The following is an 11,849-nucleotide window of genomic DNA, read 5'->3' as shown; positions in this document are numbered from 1 at the left end:
AAACCTGACAGACATATAAATATGTCACATGGGCCAGTGACACCAATGAGAGCCAAGCCACATCATCATGTCCGTCCAGAGACTCCAGACGTCCCTACAAGGCCCACACGCATTCAATCCCCGCAGTCACCCCCCAGTGACAGCGATGGGAGCCGGATAAAGACGAAATACTGGGCCCACCATGGGGAAAAAAGACTAAAATGCCATGCCACAACGTGTGACAGAAACATAAGGAGAGGAGAACATTTGCATGGAGGAAAGAACCACGGAAAAAGACTACACCTGATGCTGGCTTATGAGTGATCGCTCAAGACAAATCGAGGGTCGTAGGTTGGAATTTCCCAATAAGAAGGAAATGGGTTTTCGCCCCTACCAGCCATCAGAAGTTGTGTGTAATAAAAATAAAATTATCATGTGGGTGAACATTGAATACACTTAAATGTAAACCTTTCTTACTCTAGGAGATAGTCCATATATAAGTCATCTTTTTGTAGTAAATTTGCAGACAGTATAGTATCTCATGTTCCTTGGTATAAATTAATATTAGGAATTTAATTTACATATTTGAAATGGCGGACTGTAGTGGCAGAAAATACTACACTGCCTGGAGCAAGGCTTCCACCTGTTGATTGTCTGTCAAGATGACCTATTCTTACCCAAGACCCATGTTTGACCATGTCCACTGACCACACCTCAAATGTATTTGTGTTCCTTCACTGTGTATAAGAGAGACTCATGTCTACAGCTAGGGAGGCTGGCATCCGTGCACCTCCCTGGACTGGTACAGATCATGTTCCTTGTAATAAACGTGACATTGGTTCAGTTCACTCTCTACCTCGATTATTTCTTAAAGTCTCTGTTATGAGTATTAATAATCCACCACAGTATGCATCTGTGTTCTCGCTGACAGTATGCACTGTCTTGCGGTGAAAACCTGACTGTGCTGGGGCCTTTGATTTACATGCTCTGGCGAAATGATTAAACATTTTGCATTTCATGCATTGTTTTCCTTTTGCTGGACAAACATCCTTGCTGCTGTGTTGCCCTGCACAGTAGCCACAGGTTCTCTGAGTTGAATCATGTTCTCTTGGTCTTGCAGCTTTCTGCGGTCTCTCCTGCCTGTATGGCTTTCTGCTTACAGCATGCACAGTATCGTGATCTCTGGCATTACATTGTCTTCAGCTGCTGCTTTGCTAGCTCATGGGACCTTGTAATGTCAATGGCTTTCTCCAATGTGAGCTCTGCTCCCTGGCTGAGTAGTTTCTCACGTACATGTGGTGAATTTGTTGCAAAAACAATGCGGTCTCTGACCATTTCATCACTATCTCGGTAGCCACAGTCTTTTACAAGCAGTTTTAGCTCAGTCAAAAACTTTTCAATTGATTCATGCTCACCCTGCATCCTTTCTTGAAACTTGTATCTAGCATAGATGGGGTTGGCTTTGGGAGTGATGTAGGCCATATACTTATCATAATAAGTTTGTAACTTCTTGGCGTCGTCTGCTGTGAGTGTCCAAGTGTTGAAAACATCACAACCTTTTTCCCCGATCCATAGAAGGAGATAGCTGCATTTGTCCGCCTCTTCCTTCTCTCTGAGCGGGCCGGTGACCATCAGCTGGGCATGTTGCTGGAAGCGTCTCCATGCTTCAGGCAGGTTTGTGGAATCCCAGTCCATCCGTGGAGCAGGAACACCGTAGGAATCCATTTTTTCAGCGATGGGTTAGCAGATTGTCCGCTACTCTGACACCATGTATTAGTTTACCATTTGGTTGGTTCGTAAACCTTTTATATCAATAAACACAAGACGTGTGTAACAGCATAGGTTTGTTTATTCCGCCATCTTGGATCTCCCCTAGCATGAACTCCCGTCCCAAAGTCTCGCGGGACTATACCAGTGTGCAACAGGTAACAGGTAGTCTGTGCTACAGTGCCATCGTGTGGTGGTAAATACATGCAGTATGTTACAATATGTAATGTCAGAACAGGTGAGCTTCAGTATATGGAGATCTAAGGGTGGTAGCGGGGACATTCTCTTGAGTGTACAGGGTTTGATGAGGGCCCAGGTATGGCCGGGCCTTAATTTTCCGGCCTGTTTGAGAACTTCAGTTTTCGCCGGCTGCCCCGGGTGCGGCTGCACTAATAACTTTGGGGCAGGCACGTCTAGAGTTTAAATTTTGAATGGACAGGTATAAGTCACACACACACACACACACACACACACATACACACACATACACACACACACACACACACACACACACACACACACACACCTGGATTCCTAGTTAAAATAACCACTGTAGCACATGTCAGAGTAGTAGCAGGTCAGTCTATGACGTCAGTCATCTACGACACACCAATTTGGCCTACATGTGACATCATGTCTACGTCACACGTAGGCCCGCTAACCTATATAAGTGCTGACCCACACAGTAGGACTGCATTCCTTCAAGTCATTCATTCAAGGTATTCAGGACTGCATTCTTTTACAGGGAGAAACCTATAAACTACTGTGTGAAATGTTTCGTTGGACGGTGCACCTAAAAGGGCTTCCAGAGACACCGTATGATGCTGCTGTAGCAGTGGACCACAAAGTGTACTGCTTTAGAGGAGACGTTCTCGAGTCTGAGCGTCGGACTGCAGTGCATGTCTTCAACACATTGTCTTTATGCTGGACCGAGTTGCCCCCAGAGACACCCGGAAGAGGACAACACCCCCTTGAGGTTCACCCCATGAAAACCAGCCGCACAGCTGTGCTGATCGACCCTTTCATCTACATCTGGGGGGGAGTTACTGACAAATGGAACTACAGCAAGGCGCTTTATGCATTTGATATCGACGACCACAGAATGCTCACACCCAAGGTTTCTGGGACTGTTCCAGAAGGGAGACATGGCCACTCAGCCTGTGTCGTTGAGAAGGTCATGTTTATCCATGGAGGATACATCGAGAATACTGAAGACACTAATGACATCTACAAGTTGGACACCACCACGATGGTCTGGACTTCAATCAACACCAGAGGAACTCCACCTCCTGCTACAGATGGCCACTCTGCCACCATCATCGGGCCAAAGATGTTTTTATTTGGGGGCTGCTGGTCCAACAACACCATCAGAGTGTTTGACACAGAGAACAACCATTGGATGAACACTCCTTCTGCACAGCCTCTTCCAGAAGGACGCTACGGTCATTCAGCCTTTTCCTACAATGGAGAGCTGTACATATTTGGTGGCAGGAACTATAACCAGCACTTAAATGATCTGTGGAAATTCAGTCCAGCGACGTTCACCTGGAAGAAGGTTGAGTCCAAAGGGAATGTTCCATGTTTAATAACTCCTAACACATTACGGGGTCACATGGTATGCTGTTGCATGGTGGGAGATCGTATCATCCTCTTTGGAGGACATCAATCACCATACAGTTCATCAGTCAATGATGACCTGTATGTCTTAGACTTGAGTCCTAGTCTGAAGACCTTATGCAAGCTGGCAGTTATTCAGTACGGTCTGGATCAGTCTGAACTCCCACACAACATCAGGTGGGAACTGGCAGCCATGACAACCATCAGCCAATAGAAAGAAAAATCAGACTTGTGTGAAGTGAGGGGCGCTCTTATCATCATACATCATCATACATCACAATCCGTGCTCAGCCTATCAAATCATTGCTATGGGGTACACACATTGCTCAACCAATCAAATCATCACACAAAAAATAAATCACCGCTCAAAAAAAAAAGAGAAGGCCGGCATCTCCAAATATGGAGTTCCAGGCTGACGTCATCAACATGCCATCAGAGATGAATGAAACAGTCAGATTGTTCTGATCCGACTTCGGCGCTCTGTAGCTGATTCATCATAGAGGTGACCTTTGACCCCTAGACTCATTAAAGTAATATATTCTACAGCTGATTCATCATATGGCCAAACCCACCTGACACAGAGGTGACCTTTAACCCCTAAATGGAACTATTGGGCCAAATAACTAGTGCACTGTTTGTTTCCCAAACAGTGGGTCGGGACCCCCATGAGGGTCGCGGACCAATGTTTATGAGTCTAGAGTAAATTACCCTTTATTTGTTTGTCTTTTGCTTCCTACATTTTGTTTTTAATTAATTATAAAGTAAAACAATTAAAACAAATCTTCCACTCCCACAGGGCAGATAACAGCGTGAAGCCCCTATGCCCCACTTCCACGGGGCAGGTAACAGCTTGAAGCCCCTACGCCCCACTTCCACGGGGCAGGTAACAGCTTGAAGCCCCTACGCCCCACTTCCACGGGGCAGATAACAGCTTGAAGCCCCTACACCCCACTTCCACGGGGCAGGTAACAGCTTGAAGTCCCTACGCCCCACTTCCATGGGGCAGATAACAGCTTGAAACCCCTATGCCCCACTTCCACAGGGCAGATAACAGCTTGAAGCCCCTACGCCCCACTTCCACAGGGCAGGTAACAGCTTGAAGCCCCTACACCCCACTTCCACGGGGCAGGTAACAGCTTGCAGCCCCTACGCCCCACTTCCATGGGGCAGGTAACAGCTTGCAGGCCCTACGCCCCACTTCCATGGGGCAGGTAACAGCTTGCAGCCCCTACGCCCCACTTCCATGGGGCAGGTAACAGCTTGAAGCCCATACGCCCAACTTCCACAGGGCAGATAACAGCTCTCCAGCCAGCCTCCCTGCACTCCACCACCAGGTCTGAATACTTGGCTCGCTTGCGCTCCTTAGCAGCATCCAAACCTCCCTCCCATGGCACGGTGAGTTCCACCAGAAGGACTGTCTTCAAGCCTCTGACCACATGACTAGGTCAAGCCTCTGACCACATGACTAGGTCAAGCCTCTGACCACATGGCTAGGTCAAGCCTCTGGCCACATGTCTGGCCACAGCGACTGATGCCCACTCTTCCTGCACCCTTTTGTGAAATTCCACCTGTTGAGTTTCACAGATCCTTAGCGTGTGTACCAGGAATAAATAAGGTGAAGAATAATATACGGAGGAATAACACTCAGTAAACTAGAAAAAGTGCCCTTCTGGGCACAGGTCTCCACCAGGAGGATAGGACTGTGTGAGATGTTTGGCAAAATGTTTAGGATTAATATAAACATGTTTTTGAAGCATTTTGTTCCAAAAATGTGTTTTGCAAAAATCAACCTGTTGGTGGCGCTATAACAGGCCAATGTGAAAAGGGTGGGATATATTCCTCAGCCTAGTAAGAAAATGTGTGAAAGATTTCACGTAAATGGCATGCTGCGTTCATGATTTGAGGCTTTTGTTCAAAACGGGGCAATCTTGCAAACTGTGAAAGCCAATTATAGCCAATTAGGATGGAATATGAAATATCGGACAGATCCGACTTGAGCACATGACCATAGAGATACTGTGTAACGATGTGTGAGATTTTTGGACAGAATCTGGAGGAGTAATATCAAAAAATGTGTTTTACGAAAGTCGGCCTCCTGGTGGCGCTATAAAAGGCAGATGCGGAAAATGCAGGTCAAAGGTTTGTCCTTGGCCTCTAGGGAGTGTGTGTGCAAAGTTTGGCATTGATCGGGCCAACGATGCCGGAGATTAGCTGATAACGGACGGACGGAAGGACGGCAGGAAGGACACACACACACACACACACACACACACACACACACGGACGGAGTGCAAAACATACTCTCTCCCCATGCCTTCGGCCTGGTGGAGACAATAATAACACATGAGGAGGCATCAGCGTTGTGTTGCTGGATCTCAGTACGACACACGTCAACTCAGCAGGTTTATTATGTCAGACTTATATACACATAGGACTTAACAAGCACTTCCTGTCTAGGTCTTGTCACTTCACAATAAGAGGGGTCCTATCTTTTCAAATGGGGGTCCACAGGCTAATACTCTATTATGGGGGTCCTTGACATGAAAAGGTTTGGGAACCACTGTCTGTCAAAGGGTGCTAAATGGAACCAAAAGTCGCTATTTGCCAAAAAGTACTAAATTGTTTACACGTTAGTCATGGCAGATATCATAGATGACTTAATATGCTTCTAAATTCACACTTCTATTTTTACCAAATAGGGCTTCAAAGATTCAGAATCAAACTTACAATTTAGGCATTTAGCAGACGCTCTTAATCCAGAGCGATTTACATTAAGCAAGAACAAAAAGCATGGCAATAAATCACATACATAAAAAGTAGTTATCATGAAACATGCGTAAGCTATAAGAACGTAACAGTGGAATATCTATATAATGAAACTATACATATAAACTACATACTATACTATACTATACTATACTATGGATATATACTATAAAGTGCTATGACTACTTAAAATGCAATTATAGTGCTGTCTACGTAACATGCTGTCAGGATCTGCCTTCTGTGTGTTGTGTTTGGTGTTCCTGAATCTTATTTTGAAGTGATGCTTTTGTGTTTCCTGTCCTCCCTTGTAGTAGTTCTCCTGCCACACCTTCCCTGATTTTTGGTTCTTTGTTTCACCTGTGTCTTGTTTTCCCTCAGCCAATCCTTGTGTTGATTTGATTTGAGTTCACCTGTGTCCTGTTAATCTTGTGCCTATTTAAGCCCTGTGTTTGGTTGTGTTCTCTGTTGGATTATTGTATTGTCACCTGAGTTCCAAGTCTGTTTTATGTTTGCTAGTGTTGCGCTACTGCAGGTCTTTGTTTGAATAAAGATCCCGACTTCCTTGCATTTGGGTCCTGCTTGAAAACCACCCCTGACACATGCTATAAGTCTGTTTAAAATACTATCTAAGTCTATACATAAAGTGCTATCTAAGGGGGTAGGGTAAGTGCTACGGGCCATGATGGAGTCTGAAAAGGTGGGCTTTCAGACTACGGTGGAAGATTGGGAGTGAGGCTGCAGTTCTGATTGTACTGGGAAGTGCATTCCATAGTTTTGGAGCCAGAATGAACTAAAAGCATATTGAGAAACACAATACATAACTTTTCAAAACTCATATTTATTCAAATATTCAAATATAAATGGATAAATAGATACATAAATAAATAGATACATAGATAGATATATTGATAGATAGAAAAATAAATGCATAAATAAATAAATAGATTGATACATAAATGAATGAATGAACGGACAGACGGACGAGCGGACGGACAGGTGATCCATAGACTAATGCATGTCAAACTGCATGGGGGCCCTTGAAATTAAACGTGTTGAGAATCAATGGGCCGTAAACATGCATGCATGGGGTCCCTGACATATCACTATAAACTGGGCCGTAAACATATGCATGCATGGGGTCCCTGACATATCACTATAAACTGGGCCGAAAACATATTGCATGCATGGGGTCCCTGACATATCTCTTCAAACTGGGCCGTAAACATATCATGCATGCATGGGGTCCCAGACATATCTCTTTAAACTGCAGGGTGAGCCTGTCTCTTGTGAACGCTGAGGGACGAAGGCTGTTTCAGTCCTTAGGACACATGTCGCACTTATAAGGCCTCTCCGTGCTGTGAGACATCATGTGGCCCTTCAGCTCCCGGGTGTTTCGGAAGCTCTTCTCGCACTCCTGGCACTTCACGGGCTTTGCCCAGGCCTGGCGGTGCACGACCTGGTGCCGGGCATGAGCTCCTTGTGTGGAAAATGATTTTTTTGCACGATCCACATGGGTAGTCCTGCTGCTGCTCCCCGATGGCCTCCTCCGCAATCACCTCGTTCTGTAATGGATGGAAAGAACAGTCACAATTCAATTACAATTCACAATGTAGGCATTTATCAGACACTCTTAACCCTGTAACACCCAGCGTTGCAATAATACAACATCTTTTAATTAATTAATTAATTATTCATTTTTATGTTCTTTTTTCACCTAAAAGTCATCATTGATGTTCATTGCAATGCCATTGGTTATGATATTTGCATATAAATAACCCCACAGAGGCTGAAATTCACACAAATTAAAAATCTCTGGACTTATTTTTCATGTAGATTCCATGTAGTTTTCGTCAGTCGGAAAAAGGGTAATCGATGGACATTTTTCGTCTTAGTTTTAGTCGACAAAATCAACAGTAGGCTACCAACCTCTTCCAAACTGGCCATGTTTTCTACTCTCTTCTCTGCTCGGCTCTGCTCGTCTCTTCAACGTCTGGAGACAAACCAAAGTTTGGTTAATTAGCACCAACTACATAACATTATTATTATTATTATTACATCAACAAGGTTTTCAACCACTTTCATATCAAGGCCCATCATTTATTTATGTATTTATTTATTCAGCATTTGGTGACATTTTGCCTCTCAGAAATGTTGATCAAAATAACAATTCTTCTACATTAACTAATTGTGTCGACTTCTAGTAAATTAAGTGATGTCCAACCATGGTTTGGTTTAATTTCATCCTCTCAAGAGTTAAAGATATTTAAGGGTTAAATATCCATCATGGGTCCATTTGGTTACCAAGTCAAACCACTGACATAGACTGATTGTTGGTGATGTTTTAATTAAAGTGATTTAAACAGTCATCATAGAGTCACCATATTAAGCTCTAGATAGAGAAGTATTTGTTGTGAAATGATAGATTTATTGTTTCTCCACCTACCGTCACTCGTTCTATCTTCAAAGTATTTTGCCTAAATAGGTCAAAATGTTGTTTTAAAACAAAGACAAAGTTTGTCAACCAATTCCAACAATCATCGATGTGTCTTAAATTGTCACTTAAGTTTATGTGGCGGGAAGTTAGATTCGCGGGCCTTCACCTACGTGATGATGACGTCATCGCGCAGTGTGTGTGTGTCTGTGTGTGTGTGTGTGTGCATGCATGTGCGTGTGCGTGTCCCTCCTCTGTATGAACGCACGCGCACACGTACATGCACACGCACACACACACACACACGCACACACACACAGAGAGAGAGAGTGACTAAAGTTTGTGTGCAGCCTGCACAGGTCTACAGAGCAGCAGCGAGGCTCCGTGCGTGTTGAACCGGGTCCGTGCATGCACAACAACAACAACACCATGCGGGTCAGTGCACCGTGCTTTTGGAATAGCAGCAGATGAAGGTAATTATTCTCTCTATGGATGTGATCTCCATGTCTCCGTGGCTTGTTACCCCTTTTCCCCTTACTATATATTTTTTCCGGTCTATTTGGTACGTCTCTAAGGGGCAATTCACACTATGGTCCCGGGTGCGCACTCGGGACCACTTGGCAGATCATGTGGTAGTGTGAATGATGCGTACCGTTCCCGGGAGCGGATCGCCCAACCGTCCCCGAGACCGCATGGGGGGCGGATACATAGATAGATATATTGATAGATAGAAGAATAAATAATAAGAATAAATGCATAAATAAATAGATTGATACATAAATGAATGAATGAACGGACGGACGGACGGACAGACAGACAGACAGGTGATCCATAGACTAATGCATGTCAAACTGCATGGGGGCCCTTGAAATTAAACGTGTTGAGAATCACTGGGCCGTAAACATATGCATGCATGGGGTCCCTGACATATCTCTTCAAACTGGGCCGTAAACATATGCATGCATGGGGTCCCTGACATATCACTATAAACTGGGCCGTAAACATATTGCATGCATGGGGTCCCTGACATATCTCTTCAAACTGGGCCGTAAACATATCATGCATGCATGGGGTCCCTGACATATCTCTTTAAACTGCAGGGTGAGCCTGTCTCTTGTGAACGCTGAGGGACGAAGGCTGTTTCAGTCCTTAGGACACATGTCACACTTATAAGGCCTCTCCGTGCTGTGAGACATCATGTGGCCCTTCAGCTCCCGGTTGTTTCGGAAGCTCTTCTCGCACTCCTGGCACTTCACGGGCTTTGCCCAGGCCTGGCGGTGCACGAACTGGTGCCGGGCATGAGCTCCTTGTGTGGAAAATGTTTTTTTTGCACGATCCACATGGGTAGTCCTGCTGCTGCTCCCCGATGGCCTCCTCCGCAATCACCTCGTTCTGTAATGGATGGAAAGAACAGTCACAATTCAATTACAATTCACAATGTAGGCATTTATCAGACACTCTTAAAACACTGTAACACCCAGCGTTGCAATAATACAACATATTTTAATTAATTAATTAATTATTCATTTTTATGTTCTTTTTTCACCTAAAAGTCATCATTGATGTTTATTGCAATGCCATTGGTCATGATATTTGCATATAAATAACCCCACAGAGGCTGAAATTCACACAAATTAAAAATCTCTGGACTTATTTTTCATGTAGATTCCATGTCGTTTTCGTCAGTCGGAAAAAGGGTAATCGATGGACATTTTTCTTCTTAGTTTTAGTCGACAAAATCAACAGTAGGCTACCAACCTCTTCCAAACTGGCCATGTTTTCTACTCTCTTCTCTGCTCGGCTCTGCTCGTCTCTTCAACGTCTGGAGACAAACCAAAGTTTGGTTAATTAGCACCAACTACATAACATTATTATTATTATTATTATTACATCAACAAGGTTTTCAACCACTTTCATATCAAGGCCCATCATTTATTTATGTATTTATTTATTCAGCATTTGGTGACATTTTGCCTCTCAGAAATGTTGATCAAAATAACAATTCTTCTACATTAACTAATTGTGTCGACTTCTAGTAAATTAAGTGATGTCCAACCATGGTTTGGTTTAATTTCATCCTCTCAAGAGTTAAAGATATTGATGTATATGGAAAACCATAATTCACATTAATATAGTCTGTTTTAGCTAGTGTAAACCTGGATCTTTGTCTCTCATTGAGAGAGTGACATGACATGTTTAGACAGGATGCCTGCATGGGCACTGCAGGAGGGACCCTAAAGATCTGGCTTGCTGATAGTAAACGGCCAGGCCTGCAGGACACCTACTGTTCTGTGCTTGCTTCCTGGTGACCATATATGGAGACAATTTAGGCATGTTTGACCACTTTAGACTTAAGGGGGGTTGGGACCACCTTTGCATTCTTCCTTTGATGTCTCTGTCTTTAAGGTCTACTGAAAATGTTTGTAACAGTTAGTCAGTGGCTCACACGCCGTGAGGCGGGTGGCCTAGGCCCATGCAGGAGAGATGATCTGTACTTTGTGTCTGCAAATAAACTGAACTCCGGAACCTTCATCCATCTGCTTGCCTGCCTGTGCTCCTTCATCCATCTATCTGTCTGCAGATTAGAACTTCTCCGTATTTTTGCCTGAGTATTTTCTAGTCTAAGTATTTAACGTCTGTTTATGCTCTATGGGGAGAGGAAAAGCACTCTCTCCTTTGTAGATTATATTCTTCAAAGTGGTGCCGAGCTCGGTCGTGTTGATGCATTTTTGCGTCGGGCGAGAGGACCAGTGGACAATTGACAATTCAGTCTAATAGATATTTCGGTCGGCAATTTTTTTGGACGGAGGAGAACGACGACGGCGCTGCAGTCGACCGGCGAGACAATGGCGACGGCCTGCCCGGCGCGGTGGGGGGGGTTTCATTCATCACCACCACGACGGAGGCGGCCTGCACCGAGGAGCGGCGATGGGCAACGGCGTGATGCTCTCGGCGATCGTGGCCGGAGGCGATGCTCGGCGGCTGGACGGCGGGGAGAGGGGTGCTACGGAGCACAGCGTGCCCCGGCCCGAGGGCGTTCATCGGCGGTCTGCGGTCCAAGGGAGGCGATGGCCACTTCATTGACTCTTCTCGGCGCGTCTCGACTCGACAGGCGGCGAGGCGTCGTGGCTTCGTTCCATTCAGCGGCTCGACAGAGCTGATCTACAAGCTCGCAACGCGGCGAATCGCAAGTTTCTGCCTCGCAGAGGCCTACGGCTCCTGTGATGACACTGGTTCACTTTCTCGTTTTTTAGTCATGTTGTATTATCATGACTGAAAGGGAGGAGGT

This window comes from Electrona antarctica (genome assembly GCF_951216825.1).
Source record: "Electrona antarctica genome assembly, chromosome: 9".
NCBI classification, from domain to species: Eukaryota; Metazoa; Chordata; class Actinopteri; order Myctophiformes; family Myctophidae; genus Electrona; species Electrona antarctica.
Note: the sequence above shows the minus strand (reverse complement) of the source record.